This window comes from Cervus elaphus, chromosome 2, assembly GCF_910594005.1.
Source record: "Cervus elaphus chromosome 2, mCerEla1.1, whole genome shotgun sequence".
NCBI lineage: Eukaryota > Metazoa > Chordata > Mammalia > Artiodactyla > Cervidae > Cervus > Cervus elaphus.
In genome coordinates this window covers 5019243-5038452 of record NC_057816.1, presented here as the reverse complement: position 1 = coordinate 5038452, position 19210 = coordinate 5019243, and the positions used below count along the sequence as shown (strand labels likewise).

The 19210-nt window shown below is 42.3% G+C and overlaps 1 protein-coding gene across 14 annotated transcripts in view; it reads left to right on the top strand.

Annotated features, from left to right (window-relative positions):
- Nucleotides 1-19210, top strand: part of PPP6R3 (protein phosphatase 6 regulatory subunit 3) — a 123491-nt gene that overhangs the window by 24169 nt on the left and 80112 nt on the right. For all 14 annotated transcript variants that reach the window (XM_043924569.1, XM_043924553.1, XM_043924652.1 and 11 more), the window contains one exon: nt 14082-14235. The gene's annotated coding sequence lies outside the window, so the exon portion shown is untranslated. The remainder of the gene's footprint in view (nt 1-14081; nt 14236-19210) is intronic.

Below are 19210 nucleotides of genomic sequence, written 5' to 3'. Positions count from 1 at the left end.
GGGATCTTGGTTCCATGAACAAGGGTTGAACCCCTGCCCCCTGCAGTGGAAGTGTGGAGTCTTAACCACTGAACTGCCAGTGAAATCAAAATACATTCATTCTTTTCCATCGTGGTTTATCACAGCATATTGAATATGTTTCCCTGTGTTCTACAGTAGGACTTTGTTGTTTATCTGTCTTATGTATAATAGTTTGCATTGGCTGATCCCAAACTCAGTCCTTCCCCCGCTGCCCCATAGTTATCCTTTTTAAATGAATATGCTGTGCCTAGTTGCTTAGTCCTATCCGACTCTTCGCGACCCCATGGACTGTAGCCCGTCAGGCTACTCTGTCCATGGGGATTCTGCAGGCAAGAATACTGGAATGGGTTGCCATGCTCTCCTCCAGAGGATTTTCCTAACCCAGGGATCGAACCCAGGTCTCTCGCATTGCAGGCGGATTCTTTACCGTCTCAGCCATCAGCTAAGCCCAAGAATACTGGAGTGGGTAGCCTATCCCTTCTCCAGGGACCTTCCCCACCCAGAAATTGAACCGGGGTCTCCTGCATTGCAGGCGGATTCTTTACCAGCTGAGCTACCTGGGAAGCCTTTTTTTTTTTTCCTTTCAATGAAGAGTGATAATTACGTCTCCTCTCTTTTTTCTGTTGCATCATCTGTTTTATCTTGTTAGCTCTCTGTTGATTCATAACAATTACCCCTAAACCTCGTGGCTTATGACAAGAGTAAACATTTATTATCTCATAGTTTTTGTGATTTAGGAACTTGGAAGTGGCTGGGCTGGGCTGTTTGGCTTGGATGTCATCAGCCTTCCAAGTCTTGACCGGAGTTGGAGGATCCTTCCCCAGGTGGCTCGTTTTCATGCCCAGCAGGTAGTCCCGGCTGTGGTGGGGGCCACAGTTCCTTTTCTGCAGGCCTTTGTCCTGAGGCCTGGGTCCTGTCCTCAGGACGTGGTGACCTCTTCCTCCTGAAAGAGGGAGATCTGAGCGAGATGGCACCAAGCGGAAGCTGTGATTTTTAGGACACGACCTTAGAAGTCTTGTGGCATTCAATTTTGCCATATTCTGTTTGTTAGAAGAGAGTCACTTACCTTGTCCCACCTTGGAGAGTGAAATTCCATTTTCTGAAAAGTGTCAAAGAGTTTGTGGACAAATTTTCACACACAACACTTGGTAGGATTTCTTTTATTCTGGATATGAATCTTTCAGGAGATATAAATATGGTGAATATCTCTGCCTACTCTCTGGGTTGTCATTGTGTCTTTTGAGGCAGAGGAATTAATATTAATGTAATTCAGTTAGTTAATTTTTCCTTTATGGTTAGCCTAAAACTCCCACAAAGTAGTTGCTTGATCCTATCCAGTGCCTAATCAGAGTTGAAATTTTCAACTGTCTCAAATACAGTAATTTTTATATGTATAGTTTTCTAATATTTTCAAATTGAGATCCAAATAAAGTCTAACAATTAAAACAATTCCCCCTATACCTCTTGCCACCTGTTGTGGAAGACCTGGATTTTTTGTCTTCTATCCCCGCAGAGTTCTCTGTCTTGTAAGCAGGTAACTGTGAGTTTCTGTGTGCGGGCGGTAAACTGGACTGCAGTTTCACTAGCGTTTCTACTTTGGTTGTGATTGATCTCTGGAGGTTTAGTGTGGCCCCAAACTGAAATTTTTAAAGGGCTTCCAACCTGAATCACATGGAAATTCATTCAGATTATAGTCTGTACTATGTCTTGAGATGTGCTCTGTGTGTGTGAAGCTGTCAGGAGTGCATGTTCCCTGGAGACCTCACGCTGACTGGAGGAAGCCTTCCCTTCTGAGGGTGCCACCCTCTCTGGTAGTTCAGATGTCACGGGGCATCACGTAAGGTGGTCTGACACGTCTTTGGGGGGTCCACATCCTCACCCCCAGGGGTTTTGTTTTCTTTGTTTTTTCACTTGTTATTGGCATACAGTACTGTATTAATTTCAGGTATACAATGTAGTGATTGGACATTTAAGTACAGTAAGTCCCCTACATACAAACCTTCATGCTGTGAACTTTCAGAGATTCGGGTGTTTGTTGGCGTGTCCGGTCCCGTGTCTGGTGTACGGTGTCCCGTGCGTGTATCCCCTGCAGGTGGCTGTGCTGTTGGGCACTTCCCAGTACTCTGTGGGGTACCGCAGTGCAGTGTCTCAGGCCCAGGGTGTCTGGAGGCAGGCGTAAAAGCAGCGGTGATGGAGCTGGTACTGCTCAGAAGAGACTTATGACACAGGAAGGGGCAGGGAGGTTTTCTTTGTGTGAGGAGGCGCTGTGAGCTTGTGAGTCACAGGCCCCGAACATGGAATGGTACCCAGGAGTTGCAGCAGCCTTTCAGAATGCAGTCCAGCGCTACCCTGTCACCTGTGATGAGAAAGGGACTACTGCCCAGACATCACTGGGTAGTTTTTTCAGGAGGGTAGATAGAACCGAATTCAGTAAGGAGCCAGAACCTGTGCCATCGAATGCCATCCGCGTCAGGCAGGAGTGACCCTGCAGCTCGCCCTTTGTCTCCGGATGCGGCCGACCCTGCAGCTCTGCCACCCCCCACCTCCTCTCCTTCCTCCAGGCAGTGACTCTTCTGGCCTGTTTACTCGATGCCAGCTGTCGTGCTGTGCTACTGTGCTTTTCAGGGTACTGTGCTGTGAGATTGGAGATGTGTTTTAGTCTTTGTGTTTGTTTGCTTTTTATGTCCTGTTTGTGTGAAAAGGGTATTGCTCTCTTGCAGTACAGCGCTACACGGCCGATTGAGTTAGTTGGGTGTCTGGGCTAACTCTGTTGGGCTTATAAACAAATTGGGCTTACAGACGTGCTCTTGGAACAGAACTCATTTGTATGTGGGGGACTTACTGTACATTATAAGATGATCCCTACTCACCTCTTACTTATTAGACTTTCCGTGTTAATAGCGACCTACTTATTTCTTTTCTTCCTTGTACTGTCCACTAGCTTTCCTGCCATCATGGATGATCTTCTGAGTTGTGGTGACTAATGTTTTAAGGGTTGATGACTCAAAATCTTTTTAGGCCGCCTTGATTTTCCAGTCTTCTCCGTTTCTGTCTTTCCTTTCTGATAGAAAACTTAACAATGGAAAATTATAAAAATTAGTGATATAACTAGAATGATTGTTAGAGAAGTAGACAGTATTTCTTAAAATTCTTGTATGTGTAAAGTTGTTTTCTTAGTAGTTCTGAAATTGATTAGAAGGAGCTGGGTAGGTAAAAGGAGATTGTCACTTTATGTGTGTTGTTTTAATAGTTTAAAAGGATGTATTCGTGTATTTGTATACATTCAAATGATGTTTTATTGTAAAATTGCAAAATATGAGAAGCAAAGAAGACCATTCTCTGATCCCACGTTACGGGTTTTCCTTAATAAAAGGGCAGCAGTGCACCCACAACAGCACTAGCTGGAAGTTGGGACGCATGAATCTGGTGGCTCTGGAGAGCAGGTCTCAGTAAATACTTGTTGAATTAAACAACGAAAAAAGTAAAGTTGTTTTCCTAATAAAAATTTTACTTTAAAGTGTGGTTCAACTTCAGGTAAGAGGTAAAAATTCCCGTGTTTCACTTTTAAATGCGTGTGCATAAAGGATGGTGCTTGTTGGCTGTAGTGCCTCCAGCAGATACCTGGGTGCCCGCCGATGCCAGGCCTGTGCTTGCTACACGTTGGTCCCGTGGACTCAGGTGCCCTCAGTGAGCCAGGACAGTGTCTCAGATACAGAGCAAGCTGCATATGTAACCATAAGGTTTCTAATGGCCTCATGAAACGGAAACAGGTGACATTAATTTTAATGTATTTTAACCCAGTAATACAAAATATTATCATTTCAGCATGTTGTACAAAAGTATTAATGGGATATTTTCACTTGTCTTTTTTGTACTCAGTCTTTGAAGTCAGCTGTATTTTATACATGAACACTTCTCAGTTTGAACTAGAAATACTAGCCGTGTTTCATGTGCTCCAAAGCCTGGCATGGCTACTGCAGTAGACCCCATAGATCAGATTATCATCAGTGTTGTCATTGCTCACGTGAAGTGGCAGGGGACGTGGACTAGGAACCGAGGTGAACGGTGGCTTAAAGGGGCAGAGGAGTCGCAGGGGAATCAGTTAGGAAGCTGTTTCTGTCCTCTTTTTTTTTTTTTTAAAAAAAAACTTTATTTTAAAATTTTGGTTACAGTTTCATTTTTGTTTTCTTAACAAGTCTACTGTTTAATCTCTCAGGATTAAAAAAACAATTATTAATATTCTAAAGAATTAAACAACAAAGGTATGTCAAGGGAAGGGCACAACTGCCCCATTCTCTAGTTTCTGTCCTCTTGGTGGTGGCCAGAGAGGATGGAGAAGGGGAGGTGCTCAGAAGATGAAGTTGACACAATTTTGGTGAATTGGATGTTGAGAGAAAAAAGGAGTCTACCCCAGCTGGAGTGTGCCTTTTCTGGGATGGGGCGGATGTGGTGAGAAAGGATTTGTTAGGTGATCGGTGTGTGATAGAGAGCAAAAGCCTGTTTAGGAGAGATTAAATTTAATATACTTGCAAGACATCCAGGGGCAACCGGGTGCCTGTGTTTGAGGTGCAGAGGTGGCTTTAATCGGTTTTGTAAATTTGACTCTCCTGTGCTTATAGAGTTACGTTTAAAAACCTGTGGAAATGGCTTCATTTATTCAACAAAACCCTTTAAAAAAGATTCTCCCCAAGTCTTGTTTGAGTTGCTGCAGCGATCGTGTGAATAGAACAAGTGGAAACTGACACCCTGACCACTGTCGTCAGCCTAGGAGAGTGTACCTAGGTAGTGTCCAGTCTGAACCTGGTGGGAACCTCTGCCTTAGAGGAGACCGAGAGGTGGCCAGCAAGAAAACAAGGAGGATGTGATCTCAGAGAAGCCGAGGAGAGAGACTGCGTCAGTCGGGGGGTCTAGCCCTAAAATGTGCTGACTGCTCCGAGCACAAAGTTGAGACGAGGACAGAGGGGTTCCCTTAGACTTAGCCCCATCTGGAGGTCACTGGTGACTTGAAGAGGCAGTTTCAGTTGAGTGGTACAGATAGACACCAGATTGGACTGAGTGGAAGAGGGAATGCTCTGTGACAGAGGGCTCCTTTTCTTTTACTTTTAAAGAACCACTACAGATCATTGAGAAGACGAGCCCAGTAGAAAAACAAACAAAAGATATAAACAGACAGTTGGAGAAAAGTGAAGTATAAATGGCTCTTAGACAAACACAGTGCTCCCAGGAGAAGACTTTGCTGGGCATGGGTGTGAAGAACCAGGCGGGGCTGGTGGGAGTAGCCATGACCTCCGGGGAGAGCCCTGAGGCTTTGTGTGCCTAATCAGAAATGGGCCTTGTTCAATCCAGCAGTTCCACTTTTGGGAAGTGGCATTTTTTGATAATAGTAAAAATTGAAAACTAAATGGTCATCAGTGGCGCCCTGGTTAAATCACCTGTAGTGTAAAGGAAAGTCAGTATCAGATAAAACATTTGGTTTTGTTTTTTTCTACCATGCTATAAATGAGGTACTTTGACAGTGAACCCGTCCCTCCATTTTATAAGATTGAGAAAAATGCCAGTTGGTCTGTTATTGGCACAGAAGATATTTGAAAATACACCTTTGGAGAGCAGTGTTAAACCTGTCGTTCTCTCTTGATCTGCCTTTTAACACACGTCACATAAATTATTCGTCACTATTCCCTTCTCCAGTTTCCTATTAGGATTTTTTGTCCTGTTTTTTATATGTTCTGAGCTGTAGATCACAGGAAAGATGGATATAAGTTAAAGGTTCATGGATGAATTCACTCCCATTTTCCTTATTTAATCTAAAAATAGCCACAACTCCTTTCATGAGAGGATCGTTTTACTTGGTTTGGATCATTGACAGGGTAGGCAGACGTCTGGCGTTGTCCGCGGAGCCTGCGTGTGGCGGTGGCGACCCCACCGCCGCCCGCCCGCCGGGGGAGGAAGGCCTCGGTGCGCTCTGAGGGGCGGGACCGCGCCGCCTCTGTGCGCGCTGATCTCGCGCCTCCCGCAGCAGTCTGGTCTCCTGATCTCGCTGCTTTGGAGACCCTGAACAGACCAAGCTGGTCTCCCAGCAGAGGACACTGACACTGTGTGACTTTAAATTCTCTATCATTGGGACTGTCTACTTTAAGATCTTGTTTAAATTTAATCTCTTTTGAGTGTGAGACTGGTTATTCATTGATTCCTTTTTCTTCATTTCTTGGAGTATCTTGGTTTCACTTATGTTCTTCATAGAGCCACAGAAAAGGAGTAGTTCAGGATTTGAAGCATCTTAAACAATCGTTTAGTCTAATCCTCTCATCTTACATTTAGGAAAACAAGCTTGAAAAGGTGAGGTTACTTGTCCAAAGGTGGACTGAACTGAATCGGTGTTCTCATGGTCTTCCTGTTAAGTTTCGTGAAGTGAGGGGTAGTGTGATACCCTTGTATGATCAGAGTGAGGTAATCTGCCAGAAGTTTGAGGGGGAAGTATGGCTTTAATTACTTCACAACAGTTCTAAGGAAGGCATTAGAACTCGTTTACCTGCTGCCCTGATTTATTTTTAGTCACAGAGACAGTCGGAACCCTCTTTACATATTTTGATTGAGAAAACTGAAGCCTGTAGATGTGAACTTAACCCAAGATTATAGACAATAAATGTTTTATTCTGTGCTTCATATCTAATGTGAGCTGGAACAGTGCTGTCCAGTAAAATAGTATACTTTATCTGGGCTCAGTGGGGCTATTTAAATTAAAATTGAGAATTTAGTTCCTTAGTCTTAACTAGGTGTATTGCAGGTACTCATGACTGTGTGTGGCAAATGGCTTACTGTATTGGACAGTGTAGGTACAGAGTATTTACCTTAAAAAAATTTATTTATTTTTTTTACAACTTTAGAAATGTTGGTGACGGACACCAAGAGTTATGAGTATGATTAGAATTGCCAGTTAGGAATCAGATTTGTGTTTAAAAGTAGGAGCTTGTGGCAGTGCTTGTGGTTGTGACTTGGGTCTTTTCTCCATTCCTGTTTCATCTACTCTTTCGGACAGTAACCAAGAGCCTATTTGAAGGACTTTTCCTTTTTCATGTCTTAGATATCTTGGTTTGCTAGTTGAAAATCCCATTCCTAGGTTGAGTTCTCAGTGAATATATTCATTCACCTTCATGTTGCTTAGCATGTTTTCCAGTCTCTGTGCTTGGGTTTCACATATTACTCGCTTGGTTACCAAGATGTCCTACAGCACGTCTTTCTTGTTGTACTGTGGATTATGGGAGTTTCAGCTCTTACATCAAATTAAGCTTGATGTGTAACTGTGGGTGAGCCAGCTAAGTATAGCTTTGGCGATTGGAACCCTGTCTTTTGTACCATTGCTCTACCCCTCTGCACACTGACATTGTAACAGGCAGAGTTGGTTTTCTGGGCTTTACTTCGGATGCTAATTTACTAATTTAGGATTTGGCTCCATTTTAATAGCAACTTGGGTTGGATTGACTTTATGCACGATGGCAGTGATTTGAGTGTCCATTAGGGTACATAGCCAGACGATGATGTAATCCGATTAGGGGCTAAAGTTTTTACTTAAGGTACTTTACATACATGATTTTGCTTTTGAAAGGTGGTAGTATGGATTTACCTTGGGAGTTTTATACTTTAAAAAGTAGTCTTTTTGTATTCTTGGTACAGATATTTTTGATTACTGCTTTCAAAGTCTGTCTTTTTGCCACAGCTTGTATTAAATTGGTATTTCTGAAATTAGCTGATAGTTACATATGTGTGTGTACATATATGTATAATACACATACACAGTTATTGTATATATAATATATACTGTGTATATATATATATATAAAGATGCCTCTGAAGTTATCAAGTGATGTTACTTATTTAGGTTGTTTCTCTCAATTACGAGTGTTTGTGTGCTCATTTTTGACGATTTTTGTGGTCAGAATATGGGGGGGGTTAATTTATTTTCTGTGTGTTAGTCATTGATAAAACGTTGAACAAAATATTATGGATTGTCTTCCCATCTCACTATCTTGCATCTTTTTAGACTTAGGTTTTTGGGGAACATGTGTGAGCACACTTGCAGAAAAAAGATTATTAAAAGCCACATGGAAACGATTGAGTTGGCCTATCTCAGGACTTGCTAGTAACAGTAGTTACTTCTTCTGTGTGTCCAGCCTCTAGGCTGTTTCACCTGTTTGTAACTGAGAGGTTGTTTTTAGTTGTTTGTGTATGATATATGATACAAGGAGAAAATATTTTCTTGCCTATTATGTAATAGCTGTAGTTTCCTCTTGTGAATTTGCATCTGTGAAGAATATCAGGGAATTTATATTAAAAATTCATGTAAGAGCATGGAGAGAGGTTATTATTCCTTTCTTCCCCCAAAGTGAATTTAAAAAAATAATAATTTCAGTGTTCTTTTGGAGTAAGTCCTTTCTTGTTATTCTCAACTACAGGATAGGAATAATACCTAAGAGGATTGAGAAGCACGTGTATGATGCTGGCACAAAGGGTTTGTAAGGGTAGACGTTCACTCTTGCTATTCTCGAGTTCTGTGACTAAGCAAGTACATATTTAGTTACTCTTTAGTTGAGAATCTGTTCCTTTGCTGTTTTAGGCTAAACTCAGCCCTCATTCTTGACTGATATTTTTATAATTATGTTCTTACATTCTCTTCATTGGCCTTGATCAGACTGATTGGTATTGGAAAGAGGACCCCCTTTTTGATAGGGTTATATTTGTAGGTTATGATAGGGTCATTCCTTTAAAGAATGATTGACAAGAATAAATATGAAAGTAAAAGTATATTATCTTAAAAAAAATCTTGTTTTCCCTTTTTTGAGGGCGCTCCTCTGGATGCGTTTCCTCTGAGAGAATAATCTAAAGCTATCAGTTGTTATAGCTTGAATGTTTGTGTCCCACTCCAGGATTCTTATGTTGAAACCTAATCCTCAGTGTGATGGTTTAGGGGAGTGAGGCCTTGGGGTGATGAGGTCATGAGAGTGGCACTTTAATGAATGGGATTGGTAATCCCAGAGGGTTCCTGGGTTCCTCACCCGTTCCTGCTGTGTGAGGATCCAGAAAAGGCCGCTGTCTGTGAACCAGGAAAGGGGGTCCTCACCAGACAATGGACTTCCTAGTCTCAAGAAGTGTGAGAAGTCTAGTTCTTTTGTTTGTAAATTATGAATGTAAGGTATTCTGTTGTAACCCGGGAGGACTGAGACATCAGATGATTCTTTAGTAGCAAATCTCTCATTTTCCTCCTTTAGCTTCTATGACTGTGCAGTTGGTCCCACTGCTCTGTAGCGATGTCCTTTTCTCATTTTGTCCTTGCCAGGATTGGGAACTCTTTTGTCTTCGTTAATCAGACAATGCTATTCTCATTTCACCTTCACCATCAGCACCATCTTGGTACCCACAGGCTTAAAACAGAATTTTTTTCCCCCATTTTACTTCTCTCTCCATTTATTATTTCACCAAGTCTTGCTTCATTCTTTCTGTAATTTAATTTGCTGCTGTCCATGGCCACTGGCACCATATTTAGAATTTTGATTATTTTTATATTAGATTTATAAATTTATTGAAACAGGAAGGAAGTTTAGACTTAATTTAGCCCAGCTCCTTTATTTTGTAAATGAAGAAATGGACTTGTGTTAGGTCACATGACTAGTGAGTGGCTGACGTTACACTTCTCTCGTCTCAACATCTAATGCTCTCTCCCAGTCTGATATTCTTCTTAAAATGTATTTGAAAAAAAATTCTTTTGGCGTCAATTTTGCATACCTCCAGTTAAGGGTGAACCAGTTTTAGGAGGTAGGATAGATGACAGCATTTCCTAGGCACCCCTCCCTCTTTTCCCTCTTCCCTGAAGGTAACTATATTACTTAGAACTCTTTTAGCCCATTTAAAAAAATACATATTTACCTCCATATGTCTGAAGAGCATTTTGGAAGAGTTCATACTTGTATGCATGCTTGCTGATTTTTTTTCTTTTTAGTTTTGATTTCCTGCTGTGAAAAGAGAGGACGGATAAGGATTAGCTGCCCCCCACCCCCAACACTGCACCCTCTTCCCTGTCTCTCCAGTATAGTTCTGTTGCAATTTTGGTTAAATCAGTATTTATCCATTATTACTTGGGTTGCTGTTTATAGTGTCAAGTGGTCAATTACAAATACTTTTTGTAAACAGCTTCTGGTATTCTTAGGAAATGATGCTTTTTTTTTTTTTCCTTTAATGTATCAATCACTAGTTTAGCCTTAGACTTTTAACCAGTTACATATTCAGGTATTCCATCAGCTTAATCATTTGAAGTTTTACCTGCTCCAGACTGGACGGCATGCTCTCCCTGCTGGGACCCTGGGAGTTCTTGCCTCTGGTCGTCGTCTCCTGTTACTCTGTTGTTGTCTTTCGTGTTGTTCTCCCTCTTGTTTTACGGGGGCACAGTCTCTAGCGGTTTTCTGTGAGAATGGACTGTGGGAGGTAAATCTTCTGAGACTCTCTGTGTATTCTTTATTGATAGTTTGGCTGGGTATAGACTTCTGGGTTGGAAATAATTTTCCGTATGTATTAGTCTGCCGATGATTCTCGGTGCCCTTTTGAATAGTATACTGTTTTTATTTGATGAGTATACTAACTGAACACACACACACACAGGTTTATCTCCCTGAGGATGTCAAATAATTTAAGGTACTTTTTTCCTTGTGTAGTCTTTCCTCCATCCTGCATTTTTCTGTTTGTTTTGTTCTCTATGTTTCATGATAGAGGTTTTCCTGAGATGCTATCAGAACCTGTGTTTTTCATTCATATTTAAAAGTTACACAACACATAGAGTTGAATTCATACAACAGTTCCATTCTTTCTCAGCTTTGTTCACTGTCTGTGAACATAGTCCCCAGATCTTTATTTCTGAACCACATCTTCCGCTATAAGGAACGGGGAGTCCTTGGAGAAGCGCTGGGGCAGGAAATGCAAAAGTTTAATCTGGAACATGTTGTTATGCTTAGTTATAGTGTCAGCTGATACGTGTAGAAGGAACAGTAGATTTACAAAATAAACATAATTTTATAACTGTCAATAGCAGTTGATTCAGACAAGAATTGCCAGAGGTTACTAAAACTATTGGGTGAATGTTTTAAGAATGTAATATCAAAATTTATCTTCATACAGATTATTTACTAGTTAATTACTGAGGGGAAAAGGGTTATTTTACAGTGAAGAAATAAGACAAATATCATTTTCACTAAGTGATCAAAATCCCAATAATGGGACACATTGATACCATCTTACTACTTACGTGATACTCTAGGAAAAACAAACCTCACTTACCACTTGTGTGGTGTTACTGCCAGAAATTCATAGCCTGGGTTCTTCAGAGATGCCATGAAAGACAAAGAATTGCTGAAGAACTGTTTTAGATGGAGACACAATGTCAGGTGTGATGTGTGAGCCTGAATTGAGGTGAAAGGGGCTTTCCATCAGGGACATCATAGAACAATTGGCAGAATTGGAATGTGAACTATATAGTCTATGTGGGACTGTTAATGTGTTAAATTCCTGATTTTGACATAAGTACTGTGGTTGTATAAGAGAATATCCTTGATCTTAGGAAACACCTAGTGAACTATTTAAAGGTAAAGAACATGATGGCTGTAGAAATTCAAATGTTTGGGATGGGAGAAAGCAAAAGTGATATAGTGATTAGTTGTGAATCTAGGTGAAGGCTTTGTGGGAATTTCTTGTTCTGCTCTTGCAACTGTTGTAAACTGCAGGTTTACATTGAAAACTGTTAAAGAAAAGATGAAAGTAAGGGTGGCTGGTTGGAGACTCCATTCGTGGGTAGGAGCTCATTGGCTGGGAACTGTTTATCAGAGTGACTGGTTGAGCTCCTTTGGTTGGGAAGTACCCAATGTCAGGATTTTCAGGCCTGCCTTTCTTGAGGTCAGTGATAAGAAGTCATTAGCAGTCTTCCTCCTAGCTGGAAACGGCAGAGCCCAGTAGGAGAATTTGGAGGGGGTGGGGTGGACAGATGAGTGGGCCTCACTCTGCATTCTTTCTGCAGTTCACAGGGTCCTTCTGTTTTTAGTGGCAAACCCATCCTTAGCTCTGCGGTGGTCACCATCCTTTCTGGCTTCCTCTTGTCATCTGGGGCTGGGAGGGATGGAAGAAGGCCAAGGGGATTTGGGAATCTTAAGTGTTCATTGAATAACCTTTTTCAGCCAGTGTTCCTTTTGCTTCCTTCCAGCACTCCTCTAATTTTGTTGATTCTTGGGATTATGCCTTTAAAAAGCAAGACAAAACACCAAGACAGTTCTTTCACTGTAGTTTTAGAGGCATTTCAGTGTATGTTCAGTATACATTCTTTACCCAGGAGTAATAAGAATGCACTTAACGTACCATTGCATTCTGTTTTCTATCTTTTGATCTTGTTTCTCACATTCTCACTTTGGAATAACGAGATTTCTTAATATCGATAGTATAGACCCCACTCTTTCCCATAATTAGTCTAAGAGAAAAGACTAAATAATTAACACAGACCTTTTTCCAGAGAAGTCTTACTTTTTACAACTTCATAAGCACCTGGATTTGTGATGCTGTGAGTGTGTTTGATGGCTGTTTTATCATTTGGCTTCCCTGGGCAGGAGTTTGCAGCACATTGGGGCTGGCAGGTCGGTACAGCTCTGCTGGGAGCCTGTGATTGACCAGCCTGGAAGTGGGTGGTCTTGACTGGTGGGAGAAAAGATAGTAGATCACTTGAGGGCCCTACACCTACTTGAAGTTAAATGCCAAATGTGTGGGGCACGTATGCATTTTGTGGAGTACGTAAGTAACTTCATTGGATTTTTAAAGGGCTTTGGAACCCCTTCCACGGAGAGTGGTTGTGATGGGACTAGAATTACCTGCAACATTTAGAAACCCACTCATTACACCAACACACTGAGTTAGTCACATCTGAGGACTATGGAGGTGTTCTTATGATGTAAAGCAAAAATCTAGGTGATTAGTTAACTTTTTCAAGGTTTTGTTTAGAAAACATTTCACTGGTAAAATGCTTTGTTTTCAGAATCAAATATTTTCTTCATAATAAACTAGGCTTTTGTTGATTCATTTTCTTTTAGCAAGTGGTTAGCATTGTTTCTATTTATTATCTTGTTTGAGGGAAAATGTTTAGTTGATCACCCTGTAGTGTGAGTTTTGTGGAACAATGGCATGAAATGAACAGCCTTTATTTTGAGATGCCTTGTAGACTGCATCCTTATAAGACTTCTAATTAGTATATTATCCATAGTTTGTGTCTTTTCCTGCAGTGTTTAGGTTTAAACGAAGTGCCTTGAAAGACAGTTTAAAGTCCTTCATGTGTAGCATCTGGTTAATTCACATTAGAGACAGGATTTGGCTGCAGCTAGTGCTTAAGTGGGGCTTTCCTGGTGGCTCAGAGGTTAAAGTGTCTGCCTGCAATGTGGGAGACCTGGGTTCGATCCCTGGGTCGGGAAGATCCCCTGGAGAAGGAAATGGCAACCCACTCCAGTATTCTTGCCTGGAGAATCCCGTGGACGGAGGAGTCTAGTGGGCTACAGTCCACGGAGTCACAAAGAGTTGGACACGACTGAGTGACTTCACTTTCACTTCAGTGCTTAAGTGAACTTAATGTTTAGCTTACAATTTCTGGTAAGTTACAGTTGTTTAAAGGTATTACATGGGGCTACAAGAGAGTACTTTAAAAATTTGTTTTAGTATTTTGAAATATGATGCCTTTGCTGTTAACTAACCCTGTGTTGAGTGAGAATGTCATTGATGTTTTCATAAGGTAAAGATAAGCATGTGCATTTTATTTGTTCATTCTTATGTCTCTGTTTCTGGGTTATTGTTTAGTGTAGGGTAAGAACTTAAGTAGAAGGATGGCCATGCCTTTTCCCTCTTGTTACATAGAAAACATTTCAATTAGCCAGAACTTTTCAGTCCTCTGAGGTTTAGCTGTGTGTGAAGACCTTGTGCCATTATCTTTAGTGGCAGCTCTCATTAGACCGAAAAAGAACGCACTGTGATTTTGACTCTCTTTTTCTTTATAGGAGAACTTCTGCCCAATGTCCACCATCCTACTTTATTCCTACTGATCTGCTAATGCAGTAAATTGGAAGACAGCCATTTCCAGGAGAACCTGTAATGGGCAAGGAGCCACAGAGAAGAAAACATTTCTTTTAATTTTTAAACTTGGTTTGAAAGGTAAGGTCACAATGATAATGAGGAGTTTCTTTCCATGAGTTACATCAAGGAAAGCAGTTTTCTGTTGTGAGACCCTGGAGTCTAGGTGGACCCGTCTGGGTCGTCTCTGAGGTGGTCTGGTTCTGTGACACTATGGTATTTTTAGGAAATTAAATAGCAGCCTCTGTAGTTTGCTCTGGGATGTCTTGGAATCTGCAGTACCCATGGGATTCCCAGTTTCCAGAGGATGGGGGTTGGGGTGGGATTGAGCTGGGCCCTAGGGACTGGATAAGGCAGCATGCCAGAGCAAGACTGCTAGTAGAGACCCACCTGCCACCCCTTGGCCAGCTGGCCCTGTGTGTGTGTTGGGGGGTGGGGGCTTGTTTTGTTTCATACCAGCCAGGGGACGTCTGGCTTCTAGCCAGCCACCTGACTCTTTTGAGTCTTAGTTATTATCACCTTACAAGTCTTTCCTGAAGTTTTTTGTTAAAGACCAGAGTCTTTAACATACTTGACTTTGGGGTCAATTGGCACTTAATAGAAAGTGGCCTGGTAGGACCTTTTGGGGGATGTGTACACATCTTAATCCAGTTTCGCTGCTCTGTAGTATCTGGAGGAGCAGGTGGGCATGGACTGTTTAATCATCCTCGTTTCAGGCTCCAGTGTCTCAGGAGATGCTACAGTGGTTCTGTTGTGATAGTTCTCTGCCTCTAAACCCCAGTGAGTGCCTCGAATTCCTAGGCAGTGAGCCCCTTTGCGTGTGGGCACCACCCCCCCCCCGCCCCCATGAAGGACTTTTCCTCAGCACCCCCTTCTGCTCACACAGTGAAGCACTGGCTCTTTCTTAAAGAGAGATTCTCTCTACATCTCCTGTTTTGTCCAGCTTTATTTATTTATTTATTTCTGGCTGTGCCGATCTTTGATGCTGTGCGGGGCTTCCCCCGGTTGCCGAGAGCGGGGCTGCCCTGCTGGGGTGTGCCGGCTGCTGGTGGCGGCGGCCTGTCTTGTTATGATTCTGGGCTCTGGGGCCCGGGCTCAGTGTCAGTCGTTGCTTGGGTGCTCTGCAGCGTGTGGAATCTTCCTGGATCAGGGATCGAACCCGTGTGTCCTGCATTGGCAGGCAGATTCTTTACCACTGAGCCACCAGGGAAGCCCCTGTTTTGTCCAGCTTTTATCTTCATATTATTCTTTATACATCCTGGGGGGAAGAATTCCCTTAAGTGAATTCCCATTCACCCTTGGCAGCTTGTCTCATATGGTTGGTTGGTTTGGTTGTTTTTGTTCAGGGGGCCCAGCCCCCTTTTCCTCCGCCCTAGTATAGGTTCTCACTCTGCAGGTTTGGACTCTTCAGTTGCCTGCCTGCCTGCCTGAGTGGAGAACTCAGTCAAGGGTTCAGCTTTATTAATAAGTCCAGGAGCATGCAGTAATAAACTGATCTGACCGTCTGACTCAATAAAGAGGATACTTGTAACACACACGATCATATTGTTTTGTCTTTATCCACTGGTTCGGAGCTGGGGGCAGTGGGAACAGCGGTACTAATTTCAGAACCCCACAGAGACCTCCAGCTTGAATTCAGTTGGTTATTTTACAGGTTCACCATGTTTTTATGTTTATTGGGAAGTATATATTATTGATAACATTTATCCTTTTTTTCTATTGTGATACTGGATCTCAAAAACTAAATCTGTCTGATTAAGCCTTTTTTCCCCATACGCAAAATTTTACCACCATCAACGTAGCACATCATGGCAGCAAGAGAGTCAGACCCAACTGAGCGACTGGGCACACGTGGCAGATTCTACTGCAGGTTGCAGTGATTTCATCTCTGCTCAGCTTCTCTGACAGTATTCTGTCTGTAGTTGTTTAACATGAACTGTTCATAGAAGCTAATTCTTCGTCACTTCAGACTCCTCAAATAAATGACAACTCCAAGATCTTAAAGTCATCAAGAATCAAGGAAAGTCATCATTGGCTTCTTGAACTTGTTAACAGACCAGCTTTGATTGAAGTTTTATTTTCATTTTTTATGAAGAAATTTTCCTGTTAGAAGATATTCCATTTAGTATTCTCTAACTTTTCTGACTGTTGCTTTCTTGTGAGTTGGGGATACTGCAGTGACTGCTTAGTCTGCTGACGTCAACATGCAGTGTGTGCTTTCAGCACAGGGATGGCATGATCGCATAATAAACAGTGCTTTGCCCTCTAATTTCATAACAAAATAGTCCATATCCCATTGTACCTTAAAAACACAGCATTTGAAGTCCAGATTTTCTTTTCTTGTTTTGACATGTTGGGTGTGCACTGGAAATAATAAAGCACTGCAGTGCAGCGTGCGGCACTTGGAGCACTGTTGTGTTACACCCGCATCTGCATTCGTAGCCCAGCTGCAGCCCCAGGTGACGCGAGGCCTGCGTGTGGTCTCTTGTCACGAATGCTCAGCTCGGCCCTTCTGGTGTGAGAGCAGCAGGAGGCAGACTGTAGAGGAGGGCACGGCTGTGTTCCCTTGAAACTTTATGGACACTGACATTTGAATTTCACGGGATTAGTACAAAAGGTACCATGTTGATTTTTGCTGTTGGTTGGATTTTTCTATTTCTTTGTTTTTTTGTATGGAGGAACCTTAAGCATGTGGAGTTGCCTCATGGTCTTTCTGCCAGACAGTCTTTATGAAACCCTGATTCTAGACTGTACCTACATTTGTAGAGCCCTTCCTGAGTGCCAGGGACTGTGCTGAGTGCTCTTTATTTTCTTTTCATAATCTTTTATTTTACCATACATAGGTATGTAGCTTACGTAGATACATAGTTTAAAAATCAAATGGTATCACAAGATTAATAACAAAAAATAGCAGTCCTCTCTTTGATCTTGGCCATCCTATCCTCTCTGCATCCTTGGATTACTCACCAGGGACAGCTCCCTCTGTCTCTTAGCTGATTCCTCATCTCTGCTTCCTTCTGCATTTCTGTATCATAAAACCGTAGGTAGCAGTTTCTGATCTATCTTACTTCCCAGTTATGAAGATGAAGGTTTACTTCTTTGCACAGCTGTTTCCCTCTCCATCTCCCAGCATAGTTAAAGCACAACTTTGGTTAAGATCAGTAGTAGAAGTATGGTATATGTTGTTTGATTTTTAAATCTCTGCCTTAATTTGCAAAATTCCTCTCAACACGGTAACGTCCATCTGACAATACTTTTCCTTGGACATCTCCTTTCCAGAGCCCCTGCCTCGTGGCCTGCTTCACGCTGGCTTCTCTTGCCGTTGTCTGTAGCTGCAGTGCACCCCTCCTGGGGGTTGTCTTTGCTGCTCGGTGTGTGGGAGCCCTGGCTTTGGCTTCATGGATTCTGTGTCTTCTGCTTGTGGCTTACTGCCCAGCTTTTTTTCCAGTAGCTTCCTGAAGAAATTGTGAACAAATCTTTCCGAACTTCCAGGTCTGAAAATGTTCTTTTCTAGAATTACTATTGAGAAAACTGATGTCGTTTTGACTTCCAGTTCTTTTTTAAGTTTTGTCTCACTAGAAAAGTTTAAATATTCTTCTTCTGTTTTTAAAATCTCTAGTCCTGTTGACTTTTACACTGTATCTTAAAGGATCTTCTCACATTCTGTGTGATACCATGTGTAGGTCCTAAGGGGAGAGTCACATTTTTATGCACTGAGAAAAAATTTTTTTGGACAAGGGAGGTTGGTGGTGAATTAAAATATGTTCTTCTAAAATTTCTGCTACTTGGATGATGGACTTCCTGAATTGTTCTCCATTTTCTATCTTCTCATAAATTTGTTGGCCGCCTTCTTGGCTGTTGTTTCCTTTGTCTGTTGTTGTTGTTTTACTAGAGCTTCCAGAGGAGTGGAGGATTGTGTGGGTTTCAGCCCACTAAGCATCTGGAAAGTTGCATAATCCTTTCTGTTTTTTTGTTGAGACTCCCTGTCAGCCCAAATGTAGCCATGCCTTTTATATCAAACAGACTTCGAAAAGAAATTCATGAGGCTGTGTGGTGATCACTTCGTACAGCCTTCCTCTCCAGAACGGGAAGTTGCCCTCTTAGAAAATCCAGGCTTCCAGGGCACCTCCAGCCTTGGGGTCTTGTCCATGTTCCTTACCTTTAGCACATTTCTGCACCCCCTGCTCACAGACGATCTGCCCTTTTCACTTACTGGCTCATTTTCCCCTTGGACGCTTTCTGTGATAGCATAAAATAGCTCTGAGATAGGCAAAGCTAGTTATTTTTTTCCTCCATGGGGCAAGTCCTTCCGTCACCCTGGTTCTTTTTGGGTGCCATGTGTTGGCAGTCTCTTCCTCTGCCCCAGAGTAGGACACCATACTGTTCGATGTGGGCTGATCTGCCCAGGGAAGGCTGCAGTGGAGTTAGTAGCTTGCAAGACCTAGACATGATTATCTATGACACATTTTGAGATTACTTGCTTGTTACTCACACCATAGAAAAGCTTTATGTTGAACTTCTAATTAACTAAAATCTTTGAACTTGTTTAACAGTTTTCTTATGTCTGGCAATCCCCCCCCACCCCCCCCACCCCATGGTGTCATATTTTTCAGTTTAAAAAAAAAGGACTTTACATTTATCCCTGTTTGGTAAATTTCTCTTGGTTTCGTCATGTCAGAATTTTAAAATACTGACTCACTTGTGTTTTCTGTGCATTTTTGTCAAACTTGGCATCCTGGTCAACCTACTCCGATAGAGTCACTGGCCACAGTGCCGAGCTCCTCCATTGTTACCACCCATGCTCTTGGAGCTGAGTGCTGTGTGCCAAGTGAATCTTTTCCTGCCTGTGAACACACATGGGTCCTGTTGATGAGTGTGTCCCGAGAGACATGAGGTGACAGGTCAGCCTGCTCCAGGCTGGCCCGGGGCTGACTTGCGTTCTTGATGACTGCTGCTGGGACCGGCCACTCACCAGCTTTCTCCGCCAGTCTTGTGGCCATGTGCTGTGTTGGGAAGAGCGCAGACCTGGGAGTCCACCTTTCACGGAAAGTTGCCG